The sequence below is a fragment of the Coffea arabica genome, chromosome 4c, assembly GCF_036785885.1.
Source record: "Coffea arabica cultivar ET-39 chromosome 4c, Coffea Arabica ET-39 HiFi, whole genome shotgun sequence".
NCBI classification, from domain to species: Eukaryota; Viridiplantae; Streptophyta; class Magnoliopsida; order Gentianales; family Rubiaceae; genus Coffea; species Coffea arabica.
In genome coordinates, this window is record NC_092316.1 from 30,173,076 (window position 1) to 30,191,962 (window position 18,887).

Genomic DNA, 18,887 nt, shown 5'->3' on the forward strand with positions numbered 1-18,887 from the left:
CCCGTTTCCTCAGGAAAATGAATTTTGTCTTTGAATAAATATGTAAAAAAAATTTTAAAGTCGCAAACACGTTAAATGTGCAAAATATTGAGTATTTTCAAATTGGGCTACGTGAATATATTTTACCTCATGCACTAAACTACAAAAATTCATTTTGTTGCACGATCATATGAGAAATGAGGATTTGAAACACATTGCCAATTAGTTATTTCTTTTCCTGGCTTAAATTAGCTTCATTATTCTTGGAAAATGATTTCACTTGCATTTTAACTCTTTAATAAATTGTAGCACTAAGATTTAATTATTGTTAAATAAGTGCGTAGAGATAAACGTTAGGTGCAAATATAAGAAATGTGCCAAACCACTAAACTTCTTAATTTTGTTACCTTAAATTCATATTTCAATGGTAAAATATTTCATTGATCTAACAATTAATTTCTTTGAATTCTAGTATTGTAATTAATTGTTTTGAAATAAAGCGTAAAGATAATTTTTATGAAATAAATAATATAATTGTGCCTAATATTGAATTATTCGGTTTTGCTATATTAAATTAATATTTCTTGAGTTAGATTAATTTTCGCCTTAAAATAAAATGTTAGATTTTTATTACAAGGTCAAACTTGATTTTAATAAGAAACTAATGAAGTATGAATGTTGGGAACCTTAATACTAAGTTGTAATCTATAAAAATTCGATAAAATGGTTTAGGTATACCAAAGTATAATTAGGCCATTAAATCATACTTGAGGAAAATCTCGATAACCAAAGTCTTGCAAGATTAGCGATTTAATTAGGCGATCAAATCACACTTGGGGATAATTTTTGGAGCTAAGTTAGAACTAAGGATTTAAGGGGATAATAGGAGGAGAAGTGAATAGGCCAAAATGCCTTTAGAAATTCACCAAATCCTCACTTCACCATAACCTTACAAAGCCGAACCAAACACTCCTTACAAGCTCTTCCACCACCGCCCATTTCCACCAATCAAAAGCTTAAACCAACTCAACACTCAACAATTTCTGCAGCTCAACATCTTCAAAACCGCGGCACCCTTCATTCATCTTCATTCCATATCCCAGACCACAAACACATTCCTTCTCTGCCTAGTTACCATCGACAAAGCAGGACCAAAGGAAGAAGCCGCGGGCTGCACTTCCATTTCATCTCTGCCTGTCCGTAAGCTAGAGGAGGGAGTAGGGAGAGCTGGTGGAAGTTGGAGGAGTTACTGGACCTCACCATCCTTGTTCACTTCAGACCAACACCATCAGCTGCAACCATCTTCACCAACACCATTTCCAGCTGCAAACCCAACCAGGACCACTGCCGTGCGTGTGTAAGCCGAGAGGGAGCAGAAACTTTTCTTTCAGATTTCGTGCGTGAATTTAATTGCTGTGAGGTAAATTTTCTGGAATGAAAATAGTTTATCAGAGGTAGATTAAGCTAGCCGTGGTCTTGCATGTGTTAATCTGTGCCATCAGATGTTGAAATCAAAGCTGTGGAAAATTCTATTTCGGCTAGATGGTTCTGCCAAGGAGCTGAGCTGATAGTGCAGCTTTAATGTGTTTTTCTGAAGTGATTTGAGCCTGAAATGGTGATTAACTAATCGAATCTCGGATGATTATTATGATTAGGGTCATGCATGAATTTAATTAGCCTGGATTACTTTGGAAATAAAAATGAAATAGAACTTTTCACATGCAAACTCATCCGAGTGTAGTCTCACCTAGTTCTGGATTTATGAAGGTGTTTTGCTGTTGCCGAGCTGATTTTCTGGTCTGGATGTTAGCTAATTAACTCAGCAATTGTGCATGTGAGACTTTAAGGGCAATAAAAGGCTTTAACTGAAGAGATATCGGATGATGAACCAAGGAACATAAGAAATTCTGTTTTGATGTAGTAATGTTGCCGTGAGTTTGTTTGGAAGTAATGCATCTTGATTTGGTTTAATTTTGTTGTTTTGAGCCTATAATCATATTTAGCTAGCTAATGACAAGAAATTTTAGCTTTGCATGTAGTTAATTAGTTGAGCTAGAACTGAAAATAAAAATAAGATGCAACCGGATTTTTGTGCAGCTCAAACCGAGGCTAGCTGGAGATTTTCTTGGAAATTCGACGATTTGGGTTATGATTCGAACCTAAATTTTTAACTAGAAATGTTACTCAGTTAATTAAGTATCCGTATGCCGAATTTGAGTATTTAAATCCCTGAATAAGCCAAGGAAGAATTTTATACAAGACAAATGGTTGCTGGAAAATTTAGCTAACCAAATGATTGAGCTGAAAATATTGAAGTGTTTCCGGATTTCACTAGTTGATATAATTTCTGGATTTGGGTTAGATGAGTACAATTGTAGTTTGAATCTGGATTGGATTTGGAAACCTTTACTAGCTAGCTACGTGTGTACATGTCCTAATAGAGTACCAAAAAATTCTATTTTAACCAAAGAAAATCCTGTTTTAGAACCATTGTTATTGCCAGAAATTTTGAGAAAGAGCCGTGAGATTTAAACCTGGAAATATTTGGGGGTTTGTAATCATAGTTTAATTTCAACTCCTGATCTGGAAATGTGCATTGTTTTGCTAAGAGATTTCATGAGGAAGCTGAGAGTTTTAAAGCATGTTTTAACCCAGAAAAACAAGATGAAAACAGGACGTCTCTTCATGCATGTTCATCCGTGGCTGATGGATAAAAGTTCTGAATTTTCTGGATGCTTTTAATTATGGAATGAATCTGATTTTTGAAATGGAAAATTTTAATAGCCAGCTAAGTGGTTGATTGCTGAATTTGAGTCCCTAACACCATGTTTAAACTAAGGAAAGCTTGGATTTTTGTAAACCTTTAGCTGCTGGAAATTTTGTTGATATCCGAGTGGTACCAACCAGAATTTCAGTTGTCTTTGGAAATTGTAATCAGTTTCGGGAATTTTATTTTATTTTCCTTGGATCATAATGGGTCAAAACTGCATGCGAGATGCAAATTTTAAGAGATACAAGTTGGGTAGCAATGTGATATTTAATATATGGGATGGTCTAACCAAAGATATGGGCATGCCAATGCTGGAAATTTTCCTTGTAGTTACCAAAGTTTGGGTACGAATTTCCAACTTAAATTGCGAAGTTATTCCTTGAAACTTAATGATTGGAAACACATGGAAAATGTTGATGTTAATGATTGTGGTTTGACCCTATTGCGTTCATGAAATTCTCAAAGAGTTAGATGTAAGAAGGTACTTGCTAAACGTATGTTTAAGCCTGGCCAGTGAAACAATTTCTACTCGTATTTCAATGCCTGAAAAGCTAATGGTTGAAATTTACTTTCATTAGTATATCATGTGTTGAAATTGTGGACAGTGGGCTCTATGAATTCCCACTTTTGAGTTGATGGTTGAGTTATTGGAAATTGGCTGATGGTGGGCTCTATGAACTCCCACCCTGAATGGATAACTGAATTGCTGAAATTCTTAGAAATCTGTGCTACTATTTTGTGAAACTGTGAGTTGATATAAGTGCTGATTACCAAGTGCTAAGTATTGACGAAGCCTTGGTAAATTTTCCTGCTTATGCTTAGATATAAATTTGTTGGAACACAGGGCTAAGAATTGATGAGCTCTAGTGTTATTACTGTTTAAATTCTAATTGTGCAATATTGAGAAAATGTGATTTTGGATTGGAATCGAAAATGTGAGAAGTGTACCGACCTTGTGACTCCAAGTAAACGCTTGACTAAGTAAATGAAAAATATTTTGCTTCAAGTTTTGAACGGTACAGATCTAGCATCGTACTACTAAACATAGTATCTACTATTTTTGCCTTAGAAACTTGGGCAACATGACTTTTACCCCTTAAGCTAGACTAGCCTTATTAATTTGGGAAAATGATTTCCCCAGACTCAAAACCTTAGTTTTGTTTCAAATTCCTTCCTTCTTTATAAATCGTCTAAGGCTAGTTGTAACTAAGGAAAAGTTTAAAAGGTGAGTCTTGATCACCTTAGCTATATGCATAGAAAACTCGCTCGGCAAGAAAGACCTTATTTCCTTTTAACAAGCAGCTTTAGCAACAATTGTATAAGAAACCTTATCCTGAAGCCTTAGCAATAAATTTTGCAAGCACCGCCATTCAAAGGAACTTTTTCTCAAGGTATACTCTTAGCCTCGATATTAAATAGCTTTCCGACTTATTTTAAGAAAATAATAGTAGTATTTTTCTTTAAGGAAAAGTATTTCAGGAGAACGATGAGAGATATGGTACTGATCTCACAAGCTTGATTCCAAGTAAATATTTTGAGAAAAGTAAGCTAGCAACATGCTAGAAAACTCTACATGTGCAAGCCAACAGTTCCAATAGAAAACTTATGGCTTAAATTCTGATATTCTAGGATTTTACGAGGACGCGGAACTCGATCCTCAATCCAATATCTGAACTTCACTCTTGGTGAGTGTCCCTGCTTGTTCTATGTTACGTGGTTAAGCACTTTATCAATTCGCTATGTGATGATTGCCAAAATGCAATAAATGATTTTGACCCATCGAAGTGAGCAGTGTGTACTTTATCGCACTAGCCGTTCGAGTGGTGACATGTGTGAAACATTTTCTAATGAATCTAAATGTAGTTGCGTCGCTGGGTGAATCCCTCGACATCTGAATCCAACTACCATAACATCTGAATCTGTGAATCAAAATGTAGTTAGTCGCTGGGTGAATCCCTCGACATCTGAATCTAACTACAAAAACATTAAACCTAAACGTAGTTAGTCGCTGGGTGAATCCCTCGACATCTGAATCTAACTACAAAACCCTTGAATCTAATTGTAGTGAGTCGTTGGGTGAATCCCTCGACATCTGAATCGATCTACAATAAAGTCGTTGGGTGAATCCCTCGACAAATTTTATTACGGGTATATCTCGAGTATACTGCGTCGGTAGATGAAGTTTGGGCCCAAAGCAGAGGTATGAATGGTGACGGGTTAGGATTAAAATAAGTGGATCTACATGGACTATAAGTAGTGAAAGTTGACGGAGGGTCAACTACGATGGTATCTAATCAAGCGTGGAAATTGGCTCCTGAGAGCCCTGTATCCTACCCTGTGTTGTTACTCGCTTTCCTACTTGTTTAATGCTGCAAATTTCTACCTGTTAAATGTTTATTTGGATGCATGTTTTGGGGCACCACTGAGCTTCGGCTCACCCCACGTTTATTTGTTTTCCTTACAGGTTTTGAGGCTTGAGAAGTTGGATGCTGTTTTTATTTGGTTACGCGTGTGTTTGGACAATGTGGTTTTTAAGAATTGTAAATTTCAGTTTGTAACGTGTAATCCTGCTTGCGTACTTTCGCCTTTGTGTTACCACCTGAAGCTGGAAAATGTGTGGCTCTCGTGGTGACCTATGGCTGGGGTATTTTTATGTTTCCGCTGTTTGGGTTTTTGTACGTTAGGATTGTACGACTTTGTTCTTGTAAAGCGCGTGAATGATAGTTTTAAGAGCCGTCGAAGGGCTGACTTATGTCACTGTTATCCCTGAAGTTACTGTGGAGTTATAAAGTTTTACTTGGAAAAATTGCTGAGGTAATAGATTAGACTTTTCTTCGGAGGAATTCAGGTTTGAAATGCGTGCTTGAGTCCTGGCGAGAGCTGGGCAGACGATCCGCCAACCCTTTGGTTCGCCTCAGGGGAAAGTGGGGTCGCCACAGGTGGTATCAGAGCTCCTATCGAGCTCAAACCGGGAAAAGGTTCTCGGACCATGGGGAATGGCCTATTAAGTGTTGAATTAATTACTATTGCTAAGGGAATTAGATATGTACGTTGGGTAGGAATCTCAAATATAGGTGATTCATGCTTGGGACTGGCCAGCTTGAGTTGTGAATCATCTCATTTTCGGATTCTTGTACCCGAGTATGAAATATTACCTTTAATGGAGTATTTGCAATTGAAAAGAATCCAGTATACTGTATTACGATATGACTAGAAACCATGATTAAGTTTGGAAAGGAAGAATTAAAGAGACCAAGGTTAGCTTTTGAAAGTTAAAAGTGAAAAGGCCTTATTGGTGGCCTTACTAGCCTTTATGATAGTAAATGAACTTTATACCATCCCTTACCCTAAAAATGTGGTTTTAGACCTAGAATCTGAGTGAAACGGCAGTTTAAGTAAGAGCTACGCAGTTGTGAGTGGCTTTAAAACTGGGGAAGAGATAAGTTTGATGAATTTATCATGTGGTTTGTATGCTACCATTTGCAAATAACTAGAGGTGAGTTCTAGATGACATTGTGGTCTTTAAGTTTTATTGGAGGATTATTGGGGCCAATGTTCAAAAGGATAACGATAACTAGTTGTTAGGTTATTAGAAAAGCCAAGGTAGGAAATGTTTGAGATCTTTTAGAATATTTTAGAGCCACTGATGTACTTAAGTAATGATCATATTATTTGATTTGATATTAGACGTAGTAGATCTACAATTTACTAAGAAAATTTGATTAGTGTTACCAAGGGGGTCTAGTGGGATTGTTCAGGACTAAACTAATGAAGGTTAAGTTGAATCTAAACTAAGAGTTGAGCTATTAGCTATGTGGTTATAAGAATTTGTGTATTGTTTCCTTTCATGCTTATGATGATTGAAGTTTGAGTTATGTATGAAAATATTGAATGTATTCGTGAATTATCTGGCTCTTGAAGTTGTATGAAGTTGGTGTGCAATGTGACTTATATTGCGAGTATGAAATTTGATGATTACGCGTATATTTTGCTATAATGTTGTAAAATACATTAGTCCTTGGGATTAGATAATTCTTAACTTGAGTAAAATTTGATAACCAAAGTAGTGTAAAGAAACTATGAGATTGATGAATTATAATAGGGAAGTGATGATAGGATCGGTGAAAATTTTTGATAGTATCGCTCCTGGCCGAACATGTTTAGTTACCTTTAGCCCTGTTTTCTTACAAATCATTGGCAAAATTTTGCTTAATATTTTAAACGTTGATTCTTGAAAATGAAATTTGAAGTTGAAAGGAAATAATTTTTAAACCTGGTTTTGCCAAAATGTTGTTAAAAAATATATATATATATATATATATATATATATATTTTAGACTTAAGAGTGGACAATGGCTCTTTTCACCGTGTAAAAATTTCCAAATTTTCTTAAATTCTATGAGCATCGGAAATTTTCCTAAGATAAATGAAATGTCAATTCCATTCTTGTTGTTCCTATTTGTTAAAGCTGTAATTTCAGGTCAAGATCCATTTATTTACAAATTTCATCGTGAAAGAATGCCTTTTGGGACACATGTAGAATTTTGGGTGGTATAGGACTGGGGCTTTTTGGATTTATGGAACTTAAAAATACAAACAAGTTTAGTTGGAAATAAAAGTGTCCTTTTAAACTTTATGGCCTTAAATTTGAAAATATTGATCCGATGTGAACTTGAAAAGAGACACGAGAAAAAGTTAAGGTTAACTCGTCTAAGGATATTAATGGTTTGAAACCGTTAGAAGAGTTGTACAGATAAAAGAAGGAAAGATTGATAGATAGTCTTGTACAATCCAATGGGATCCTAGCACTTGATCTAAGTTGAAACTGAACAAGGAGATGAGACCTACTGGTATTATGATGAATTGACCTGGTTGAGTAACTAGTGATGTTCTTCCTTGTGAACTTAATGATTATTTTACATATATCTTGTGATTGGCCCTATAGGCATGTTTTAAACTTTTACGAATATTTGAACTTCTCTTATAAATAAGAATGACTATTGGTCGTGAAATGGGAGAGTAAATAGTTAAGTTTTATGTGGCATAAAAGCTAATTCTCAGATTAGGTGTGAAGAGTAGAGGCTTCGGACCAAAGTTTAAGTATATACAAACCTGCATGTCTGCTTATTTTCTTAAAAGCATTTTATTCTCAAAAGTGATTTGTGGGGTTAAATGATTCTTCTTGATCAAACGTTCAAATAACAAATGTTAAACTTCTTATCAAAAGTCAAACGCATTTAGAAATTTTGACTATCAAGATCAGAACCAATTTCTTTTCTTCTTGTCTTCCATTCGAATAGCCATTTTATTTATACGTACATAGACCACAATTTTTCCAAATGTGTATTTGATATTCTGTTATTAGTTTGGGTACGAAAGATACGTGAAAAAAAAAAAAAAAAATTTGAGCCTATAATGATGTTATAATTGTTGCAAGGGCCAATGGTAGACAGACTTTGACAAAGATGCTATCAATGGGATTTTAGAAGGAACCCACCCATGTAGCTACCCCTATTGACCATATGACTGATATCTTAGAACGGTTGGTGGAATACCAAAGCTCTAGGCCAATCAACTAACCTAGGAACCAAAAGAGTTGCGAAAATGGAATAACTCTTGAAATTCGTCTATCTAGGTTTCATTGGAAATCTGACCTCAAAATAGTAAGATTGAATCGAAGGAGTACAATAAGGCCCTAGTGAGAATAAGAATTATGACTGTTGTTTTAAACAACTTTGAAGGTAAGTATTGAACAGTGCACTAAGACATGAAATTTTTCTTTGGGATAAGGCTTCCTTATTCTGTCGTGATAGTGATTAACGATGGCAATCTTGGTGACACTTAGGAACTCGCTGAGTTTAATAGAGAGTAGATGAGGTTTATCTTTTGGAGTAACCATTAGTAAAAGGATGAAAGAGCATTACGGCTCAAACTTCCAGTATGAATAGTTGCTTATTTTGATCCAACGATTTGTCTGGCAGGCTAGCTACTTGACTTAAGCCAACTAGTAAGATGACAACTTTAGAAGAAATACGTAAGGAAATGGACATCCTCCGAAATGAGGTAGAATTTCAAAGGAAATTGGCTGACTACTGGGAAGGACGATGGAAACAAGAATATGCCGAGAAAATTGAGCTACTACGCCAGAACGTAGAACCAGAGAAGAAACATAAGAAAAATCCCCGAAATGTCCAGGCCGCCACCTCCCATACAAAATGTGGGTATTGTAGAAAAACCGGCCATACTAAGGACGAATGCTGGAAAAAGGGAGGAAAGTGCTTGGGGTGCGGTAGTACCACGCACAAGATTTCGGATTGTGCTAGAGCACTTAAAAAGAGAAAGCACTCAGCAGCTAACTAAGTCCGCTGCAAAGCGACCAAGTACCAGATGGAGATAATTCTAGCTAATGGCCATGAAAGGAATCCTAGCAGTGAATGTTTCGCAAATCAAGAGAGTTTGACCTCACTCGAGAATAAAGGTTATAGTTACCCTAAACTAGAATAGCACTTTGGAAGTTGTAATCTTTCGCTATGAATTATATGTACGCTATGAATATCCTTTATTTCAATTACTCTGCTATTAGAAGTACTATAACAACTAAATGGTCAAATCAAGCGTCCAATTGAACCCCTCCGTTTTATTCCGTATAATGTGGTTGTCCTGATCTGGGAGGAAATAATTGAATCTTAGAAAAAGAAATGGTAGCTGGTCAGGCATGCAGAGCTGTTTTGGCAGATTTAGGTGAACTGGATGATTTTGGTTGTATCTCCAAAAATTTCTGGAAATTTTAGCTCGGCCTTAACCAAAAACAATTTATAAGGGAATGATAGAAAAATGTACCTTGAATTTGAGGAAGTCAAGCAAGAAAATAGTGAACTAAAGGGGAGTAACTTGACTATCTATTGTAGAAAAATTTGCTCGAACCATTCTAAGACATATGCATAGATTTTGAGTTTAACTTTGAATTCTAAAATCAAACTCGAATCAAAACTGACCAAAACTTCATCCAAAATATAGGAGAAAATCAAGGAAGTTCATATGAATACTAAGCTGAAATCTCTAGGAAATTCATCAACTAGTGAACTTTGATTTCTAAAAGATCCTTGGGATCTAGACTCCCACTTTCATAAGAAAATGTAAGTTGTAGCTACCACTTAATCACCTTAACTCGCTATACTTTGATAGAATATAGAATCTTAGGACTTAAAGGATTTAAGTTACCTAAACTTTGGAAAGTAGTCGTTATGACACTTAAAAATTTTGAAGGGAAAAACACACTAAGACCAAATTCCTTTGGTTAAGATTTTGCAGTAAACATGAATGATTAGACGAAGTGACGTGGAAATGGAAGATAAATTACGGAAAGAATACCAAGAACCTTTAAGATTAAAAATATGAAATTTCGAGGACGAAATTTTCTTAAGGGGGGAAGGATGTGAGAACCCTGAAAAATATATATATAAATATCATTTTGTATTTCATTTGCATTTATTTTAGTTACTTACCTTGAGATTAGAAATATTTCATATAGTGAATAAGTGGTTAATTAAATGCCTAATTGAATTCTTATCAAAATTTAGAATTTAAAAATATCTTGATATAATTAAGAATAACGGGGTAAGGGGAAATGGAGTACCTATAAGACATAATTAATATTGGATTGAGAAAGTTCATTAGATTAAATGAACATACAAGTTAACTTTGAAGTCAAGTATGTTTTACGGTTTGAAAACGATTAAGTTAATAAGTCGAGATAAAAGGGATAAATGAATATTATGAATGTTAAATTCATATATTAAGGCCAAACTTGATTTTAATAGTTAAATAATAAAGGGAGTATGATAAGTGATCACTTACAAATTATTAATTTGCTCAAAAAGTAGGCTATCCTGCTTAAATGTCCCGTTTCCTCAGGAAAATGAATTTTGTCTTTGAATAAATATGTAAAAACAATTTTAAAGTCGCAAACACGTTAAATGTGCAAAATATTGAGTATTTTCAAATTGGGCTACGTGAATATATTTTACCTCATGCACTAAACTACAAAAATTCATTTTGTTGCACGATCATATGAGAAATGAGGATTTGAAACACATTGCCAATTAGTTATTTCTTTTCCTGGCTTAAATTAGCTTCATTATTCTTGGAAAATGATTTCACTTGCATTTTAACTCTTTAATAAATTGTAGCACTAAGATTTAATTATTGTTAAATAAGTGCGTAGAGATAAACGTTAGGTGCAAATATAAGAAATGTGCCAAACCACTAAACTTCTTAATTTTGTTACCTTAAATTCATATTTCAATGGTAAACTATTTCATTGATCTAACAATTAATTTCTTTGAATTCTAGTATTGTAATTAATTGTTTTGAAATAAAGCGTAAAGATAATTTTTATGAAATAAATAATATAATTGTGCCTAATATTGAATTATTCGGTTTTGCTATATTAAATTAATATTTCTTGAGTTAGATTAATTTTCGCCTTAAAATAAAATGTTAGATTTTTATTACAAGGTCAAACTTGATTTTAATAAGAAACTAATGAAGTATGAATGTTGGGAACCTTAATACTAAGTTGTAATCTATAAAAATTCGATAAAATGGTTTAGGTATACCAAAGTATAATTAGGCCATTAAATCATACTTGAGGAAAATCTCGATAACCAAAGTCTTGCAAGATTAGCGATTTAATTAGGCGATCAAATCACACTTGGGGATAATTTTTGGAGCTAAGTTAGAACTAAGGATTTAAGGGGATAATAGGAGGAGAAGTGAATAGGCCAAAATGCCTTTAGAAATTCACCAAATCCTCACTTCACCATAACCTTACAAAGCCGAACCAAACACTCCTTACAAGCTCTTCCACCACCGCCCATTTCCACCAATCAAAAGCTTAAACCAACTCAACACTCAACAATTTCTGCAGCTCAACATCTTCAAAACCGCGGCACCCTTCATTCATCTTCATTCCATATCCCAGACCACAAACACATTCCTTCTCTGCCTAGTTACCATCGACAAAGCAGGACCAAAGGAAGAAGCCGCGGGCTGCACTTCCATTTCATCTCTGCCTGTCCGTAAGCTAGAGGAGGGAGTAGGGAGAGCTGGTGGAAGTTGGAGGAGTTACTGGACCTCACCATCCTTGTTCACTTCAGACCAACACCATCAGCTGCAACCATCTTCACCAACACCATTTCCAGCTGCAAACCCAACCAGGACCACTGCCGTGCGTGTGTAAGCCGAGAGGGAGCAGAAACTTTTCTTTCAGATTTCGTGCGTGAATTTAATTGCTGTGAGGTAAATTTTCTGGAATGAAAATAGTTTATCAGAGGTAGATTAAGCTAGCCGTGGTCTTGCATGTGTTAATCTGTGCCATCAGATGTTGAAATCAAAGCTGTGGAAAATTCTATTTCGGCTAGATGGTTCTGCCAAGGAGCTGAGCTGATAGTGCAGCTTTAATGTGTTTTTCTGAAGTGATTTGAGCCTGAAATGGTGATTAACTAATCGAATCTCGGATGATTATTATGATTAGGGTCATGCATGAATTTAATTAGCCTGGATTACTTTGGAAATAAAAATGAAATAGAACTTTTCACATGCAAACTCATCCGAGTGTAGTCTCACCTAGTTCTGGATTTATGAAGGTGTTTTGCTGTTGCCGAGCTGATTTTCTGGTCTGGATGTTAGCTAATTAACTCAGCAATTGTGCATGTGAGACTTTAAGGGCAATAAAAGGCTTTAACTGAAGAGATATCGGATGATGAACCAAGGAACATAAGAAATTCTGTTTTGATGTAGTAATGTTGCCGTGAGTTTGTTTGGAAGTAATGCATCTTGATTTGGTTTAATTTTGTTGTTTTGAGCCTATAATCATATTTAGCTAGCTAATGACAAGAAATTTTAGCTTTGCATGTAGTTAATTAGTTGAGCTAGAACTGAAAATAAAAATAAGATGCAACCGGATTTTTGTGCAGCTCAAACCGAGGCTAGCTGGAGATTTTCTTGGAAATTCGACGATTTGGGTTATGATTCGAACCTAAATTTTTAACTAGAAATGTTACTCAGTTAATTAAGTATCCGTATGCCGAATTTGAGTATTTAAATCCCTGAATAAGCCAAGGAAGAATTTTATACAAGACAAATGGTTGCTGGAAAATTTAGCTAACCAAATGATTGAGCTGAAAATATTGAAGTGTTTCCGGATTTCACTAGTTGATATAATTTCTGGATTTGGGTTAGATGAGTACAATTGTAGTTTGAATCTGGATTGGATTTGGAAACCTTTACTAGCTAGCTACGTGTGTACATGTCCTAATAGAGTACCAAAAAATTCTATTTTAACCAAAGAAAATCCTGTTTTAGAACCATTGTTATTGCCAGAAATTTTGAGAAAGAGCCGTGAGATTTAAACCTGGAAATATTTGGGGGTTTGTAATCATAGTTTAATTTCAACTCCTGATCTGGAAATGTGCATTGTTTTGCTAAGAGATTTCATGAGGAAGCTGAGAGTTTTAAAGCATGTTTTAACCCAGAAAAACAAGATGAAAACAGGACGTCTCTTCATGCATGTTCATCCGTGGCTGATGGATAAAAGTTCTGAATTTTCTGGATGCTTTTAATTATGGAATGAATCTGATTTTTGAAATGGAAAATTTTAATAGCCAGCTAAGTGGTTGATTGCTGAATTTGAGTCCCTAACACCATGTTTAAACTAAGGAAAGCTTGGATTTTTGTAAACCTTTAGCTGCTGGAAATTTTGTTGATATCCGAGTGGTACCAACCAGAATTTCAGTTGTCTTTGGAAATTGTAATCAGTTTCGGGAATTTTATTTTATTTTCCTTGGATCATAATGGGTCAAAACTGCATGCGAGATGCAAATTTTAAGAGATACAAGTTGGGTAGCAATGTGATATTTAATATATGGGATGGTCTAACCAAAGATATGGGCATGCCAATGCTGGAAATTTTCCTTGTAGTTACCAAAGTTTGGGTACGAATTTCCAACTTAAATTGCGAAGTTATTCCTTGAAACTTAATGATTGGAAACACATGGAAAATGTTGATGTTAATGATTGTGGTTTGACCCTATTGCGTTCATGAAATTCTCAAAGAGTTAGATGTAAGAAGGTACTTGCTAAACGTATGTTTAAGCCTGGCCAGTGAAACAATTTCTACTCGTATTTCAATGCCTGAAAAGCTAATGGTTGAAATTTACTTTCATTAGTATATCATGTGTTGAAATTGTGGACAGTGGGCTCTATGAATTCCCACTTTTGAGTTGATGGTTGAGTTATTGGAAATTGGCTGATGGTGGGCTCTATGAACTCCCACCCTGAATGGATAACTGAATTGCTGAAATTCTTAGAAATCTGTGCTACTATTTTGTGAAACTGTGAGTTGATATAAGTGCTGATTACCAAGTGCTAAGTATTGACGAAGCCTTGGTAAATTTTCCTGCTTATGCTTAGATATAAATTTGTTGGAACACAGGGCTAAGAATTGATGAGCTCTAGTGTTATTACTGTTTAAATTCTAATTGTGCAATATTGAGAAAATGTGATTTTGGATTGGAATCGAAAATGTGAGAAGTGTACCGACCTTGTGACTCCAAGTAAACGCTTGACTAAGTAAATGAAAAATATTTTGCTTCAAGTTTTGAACGGTACAGATCTAGCATCGTACTACTAAACATAGTATCTACTATTTTTGCCTTAGAAACTTGGGCAACATGACTTTTACCCCTTAAGCTAGACTAGCCTTATTAATTTGGGAAAATGATTTCCCCAGACTCAAAACCTTAGTTTTGTTTCAAATTCCTTCCTTCTTTATAAATCGTCTAAGGCTAGTTGTAACTAAGGAAAAGTTTAAAAGGTGAGTCTTGATCACCTTAGCTATATGCATAGAAAACTCGCTCGGCAAGAAAGACCTTATTTCCTTTTAACAAGCAGCTTTAGCAACAATTGTATAAGAAACCTTATCCTGAAGCCTTAGCAATAAATTTTGCAAGCACCGCCATTCAAAGGAACTTTTTCTCAAGGTATACTCTTAGCCTCGATATTAAATAGCTTTCCGACTTATTTTAAGAAAATAATAGTAGTATTTTTCTTTAAGGAAAAGTATTTCAGGAGAACGATGAGAGATATGGTACTGATCTCACAAGCTTGATTCCAAGTAAATATTTTGAGAAAAGTAAGCTAGCAACATGCTAGAAAACTCTACATGTGCAAGCCAACAGTTCCAATAGAAAACTTATGGCTTAAATTCTGATATTCTAGGATTTTACGAGGACGCGGAACTCGATCCTCAATCCAATATCTGAACTTCACTCTTGGTGAGTGTCCCTGCTTGTTCTATGTTACGTGGTTAAGCACTTTATCAATTCGCTATGTGATGATTGCCAAAATGCAATAAATGATTTTGACCCATCGAAGTGAGCAGTGTGTACTTTATCGCACTAGCCGTTCGAGTGGTGACATGTGTGAAACATTTTCTAATGAATCTAAATGTAGTTGCGTCGCTGGGTGAATCCCTCGACATCTGAATCCAACTACCATAACATCTGAATCTGTGAATCAAAATGTAGTTAGTCGCTGGGTGAATCCCTCGACATCTGAATCTAACTACAAAAACATTAAACCTAAACGTAGTTAGTCGCTGGGTGAATCCCTCGACATCTGAATCTAACTACAAAACCCTTGAATCTAATTGTAGTGAGTCGTTGGGTGAATCCCTCGACATCTGAATCGATCTACAATAAAGTCGTTGGGTGAATCCCTCGACAAATTTTATTACGGGTATATCTCGAGTATACTGCGTCGGTAGATGAAGTTTGGGCCCAAAGCAGAGGTATGAATGGTGACGGGTTAGGATTAAAATAAGTGGATCTACATGGACTATAAGTAGTGAAAGTTGACGGAGGGTCAACTACGATGGTATCTAATCAAGCGTGGAAATTGGCTCCTGAGAGCCCTGTATCCTACCCTGTGTTGTTACTCGCTTTCCTACTTGTTTAATGCTGCAAATTTCTACCTGTTAAATGTTTATTTGGATGCATGTTTTGGGGCACCACTGAGCTTCGGCTCACCCCACGTTTATTTGTTTTCCTTACAGGTTTTGAGGCTTGAGAAGTTGGATGCTGTTTTTATTTGGTTACGCGTGTGTTTGGACAATGTGGTTTTTAAGAATTGTAAATTTCAGTTTGTAACGTGTAATCCTGCTTGCGTACTTTCGCCTTTGTGTTACCACCTGAAGCTGGAAAATGTGTGGCTCTCGTGGTGACCTATGGCTGGGGTATTTTTATGTTTCCGCTGTTTGGGTTTTTGTACGTTAGGATTGTATGACTTTGTTCTTGTAAAGCGCGTGAATGATAGTTTTAAGAGCCGTCGAAGGGCTGACTTATGTCACTGTTATCCTTGAAGTTACTGTGGAGTTATAAAGTTTTACTTGGAAAAATTGCTGAGGTAATAGATTAGACTTTTCTTCGGAGGAATTCAGGTTTGAAATGCGTGCTTGAGTCCTGGCGAGAGCTGGGCAGACGATCCGCCAACCCTTTGGTTCGCCTCAGGGGAAGGTGGGGTCGCCACAGTATCTAAGGACCATAGATAAGTATGTCGGACAGGAATTTCGATTTGTAGATGGTTTATTCTTGGGACTGGCCAGCTCGAGATGTGAACTATCTTATTTCGGATTCTCGTGCCCGAGTACTCCAGAATTGAGGCGATGCAAGCTACTAGGTATTTGAGCCTTGAATTTTGGAAACGAGCCTTGTATTTCGGAAACTTGAACAGGCTTTGTCTGACTAGAATGAGCACAAGAGATCAATGGACATCTAGTTTGGATAGTAAGTGACGTGAGAGACCAGACGGGCTGATACTGGGACGACTTCACCTTTTCCTTTTGGTTCGTCCGTATGTTACTACCACCCGACGTTAGTATATGTGCTTGTATACATGGTTATCTGTCCAACTTGATATGTATTTGTGTACTTGATTATCCGTCTTTTAATATGGCGTGTTATGTGCGATATGTTATTTGTGTAATTGGTATGATAGATTTTGTTATTTTAGTCAATTTATTGCATTCATGCATTAAAGTACCCTTGTTGGAAAGAAAAGAGAGAGGGGAAAAAAAAAACGAGACGTAGTCGCGGACATGGTCATAGCAGTGAAACAAAACAAAACCAAGAGTCAAAGAGATGAAAGGGAGGAAACAACAGCTGAACCAAACATGGACCAAGAGTGCCACTTGTATTCAAGACTTTATTATGATCCATTGTTTTGCCGACAGGCTACCATCTGAGGTCCAGCAATTCTGTGAAATGGCACGTTGGGTTGAGATGTATAAGGAAATCGCGGTTCTTCGAGACGAAATAGAAGTCCAAAAGAAACTAGTCGCATACTGGGAAGGGCGATGGAAGCACGAGTATTCAGAGAAAATTGAGCTCTTGCACAAGAACTTAGAGCTAAAAAGGAAATACGAAGGGATTTCTGAGGAGGCCCTTGAAAGGGCTCAACGAATCGAGAATGCAAAGGCACAGGTGAAAGCTTCCCAAATACGGAAAAGGGGTGCAGTGGGTAGCGTGAGTGAGGAACCTAGCGAAGCAATGGCACCTTCTAAAGTACAGAAAGTGAACCAGTTATTCTGGCCGCCATGGACATTGGGGGCGGTAGATAAAAGATTTATCAAAGGAAGCCAAACCGGACAGGGGGAGACTTCTCCGAAAAGCAAAAAATGGCTTTCCACTTGACTTGTGACTATTGCGGAAAGGCCAATCACACTGAGAATGATTGTTGGAGAAAGGGGAGGAGATGTCTGCGCTGTGGGAGCGCGGAGCATCGAATTGCTCATTGCCCGATTAAAGCGCGTAAAAAGAAAGGAACCCAACAACCAACCAAGACCGATCCTGGACCGTCAAGTGGAGAAGGGACTGAAATGAAGAACCTCGTTTCTTCTGACTCTGAAGATGGAGAAGGTACAGGCCATTGGTTACTTTAAATTTTGAAGGTAAAATTTCGAGGGCGAAATTTCTTTAAGGGGGAGAGAGTGTGAGAACCCGTAATTTTTCCATTTTCTAGGTTTTATTATATTTCTAGGTTTTCTTATCTTCAATGGTTTGTTTTCTGCACTTTCTGTATCCGGAAAATTTTCTAGATAAATTTTATGAGTAAATATAGTTTTTAGATGATTTTTCTAATATCGAATAGATTTTGAGAAATGAAGAGTGTATACCGGACGTGGGACCCACTAGTGCGAAAAGTTCAAAAAATTCGGCCAACTAGATTAAGTTTTGAATACTGGAATTAATTTACCAGGTGTTAAGAGATAAGTAGAGGGTGTTAAGTGGATTGATATAAGAGAGACGAGGTTGGTGAGCATTTATTAAAAGGTGACAAGTGTCACCATTTGAGTGGTCCAACCTTAAGACCACTATTCATGGTCTTACCAATTGACTTAAATATCTTAAAATTCACCAAAAATCCCTCATTCTTCTTTTCCTTTTGGCCGAACCTCTTCCTACAAGAAAAGAAAGAAAAGCTTCCAAGTTTCTTGCTCCAATCTTGCCCAATCTCACAAACTAACCGTTTAATCTTGAATTCCTTCCATAAAACCTCTTCAAGTAGTGTTTGTGAGTTGTTGTGTGAAGTTATTTGGAAAGTTAAGGTGATCAATAGCTCTCTCTCTCTTGTTTTTAAGGTAAGTTGTGAAGAACCACCCTCCTCCTTTAATTGATGCTTAAATCATGCTTAGTGGTAGTATAAGATGCAAGTTTATGGATTAATTCTTGATTTGTGGTTGAAATGATGAAGTTTTATTATTTTTGGGGATTTTTCTGTTTTCATATAAGCATGATTGTATGGCTATATATGATGATTGGAAATGGTATATAATGATTCTAGAAGGTGGAAAAAGTGGAAGATTGCAAGTAATTTTTGTTTTGGGAGAAAATTGGAAAACCTAGGGTTCATGAAGGAACATTCTGCCCGAATTTATAGCTCCTAATTAGAGGCCGAATTGGCCTTGGCTTAAAACATGAAAGTTGTAGGAATGACATTTTAGAGCTGCCTACAAAATTTCAGGTCAATCGGAGTAGTGTAGAATGAGATAAGTCGAAATTACTATTGCTGTTAAGGTTTT

General features: G+C 36.2%; 2 long non-coding RNA genes across 2 annotated transcripts; both read left to right on the forward strand.

The window, feature by feature from the left end:
• Positions 1-598: 598 nt before the first annotated feature.
• On the forward strand, positions 599-5,452 carry LOC140005339 (uncharacterized). Its single transcript, XR_011813162.1, has 3 exons — positions 599-1,399; positions 4,379-4,434; positions 5,214-5,452. It is a non-coding gene; the product is annotated as an uncharacterized lncRNA (long non-coding RNA).
• Positions 5,453-11,248: 5,796 nt separating this feature from the next.
• On the forward strand, positions 11,249-16,077 carry LOC140005340 (uncharacterized). Its single transcript, XR_011813163.1, has 3 exons — positions 11,249-12,049; positions 15,029-15,084; positions 15,864-16,077. It is a non-coding gene; the product is annotated as an uncharacterized lncRNA (long non-coding RNA).
• The last annotated feature ends 2,810 nt before the right edge of the window (positions 16,078-18,887 follow it).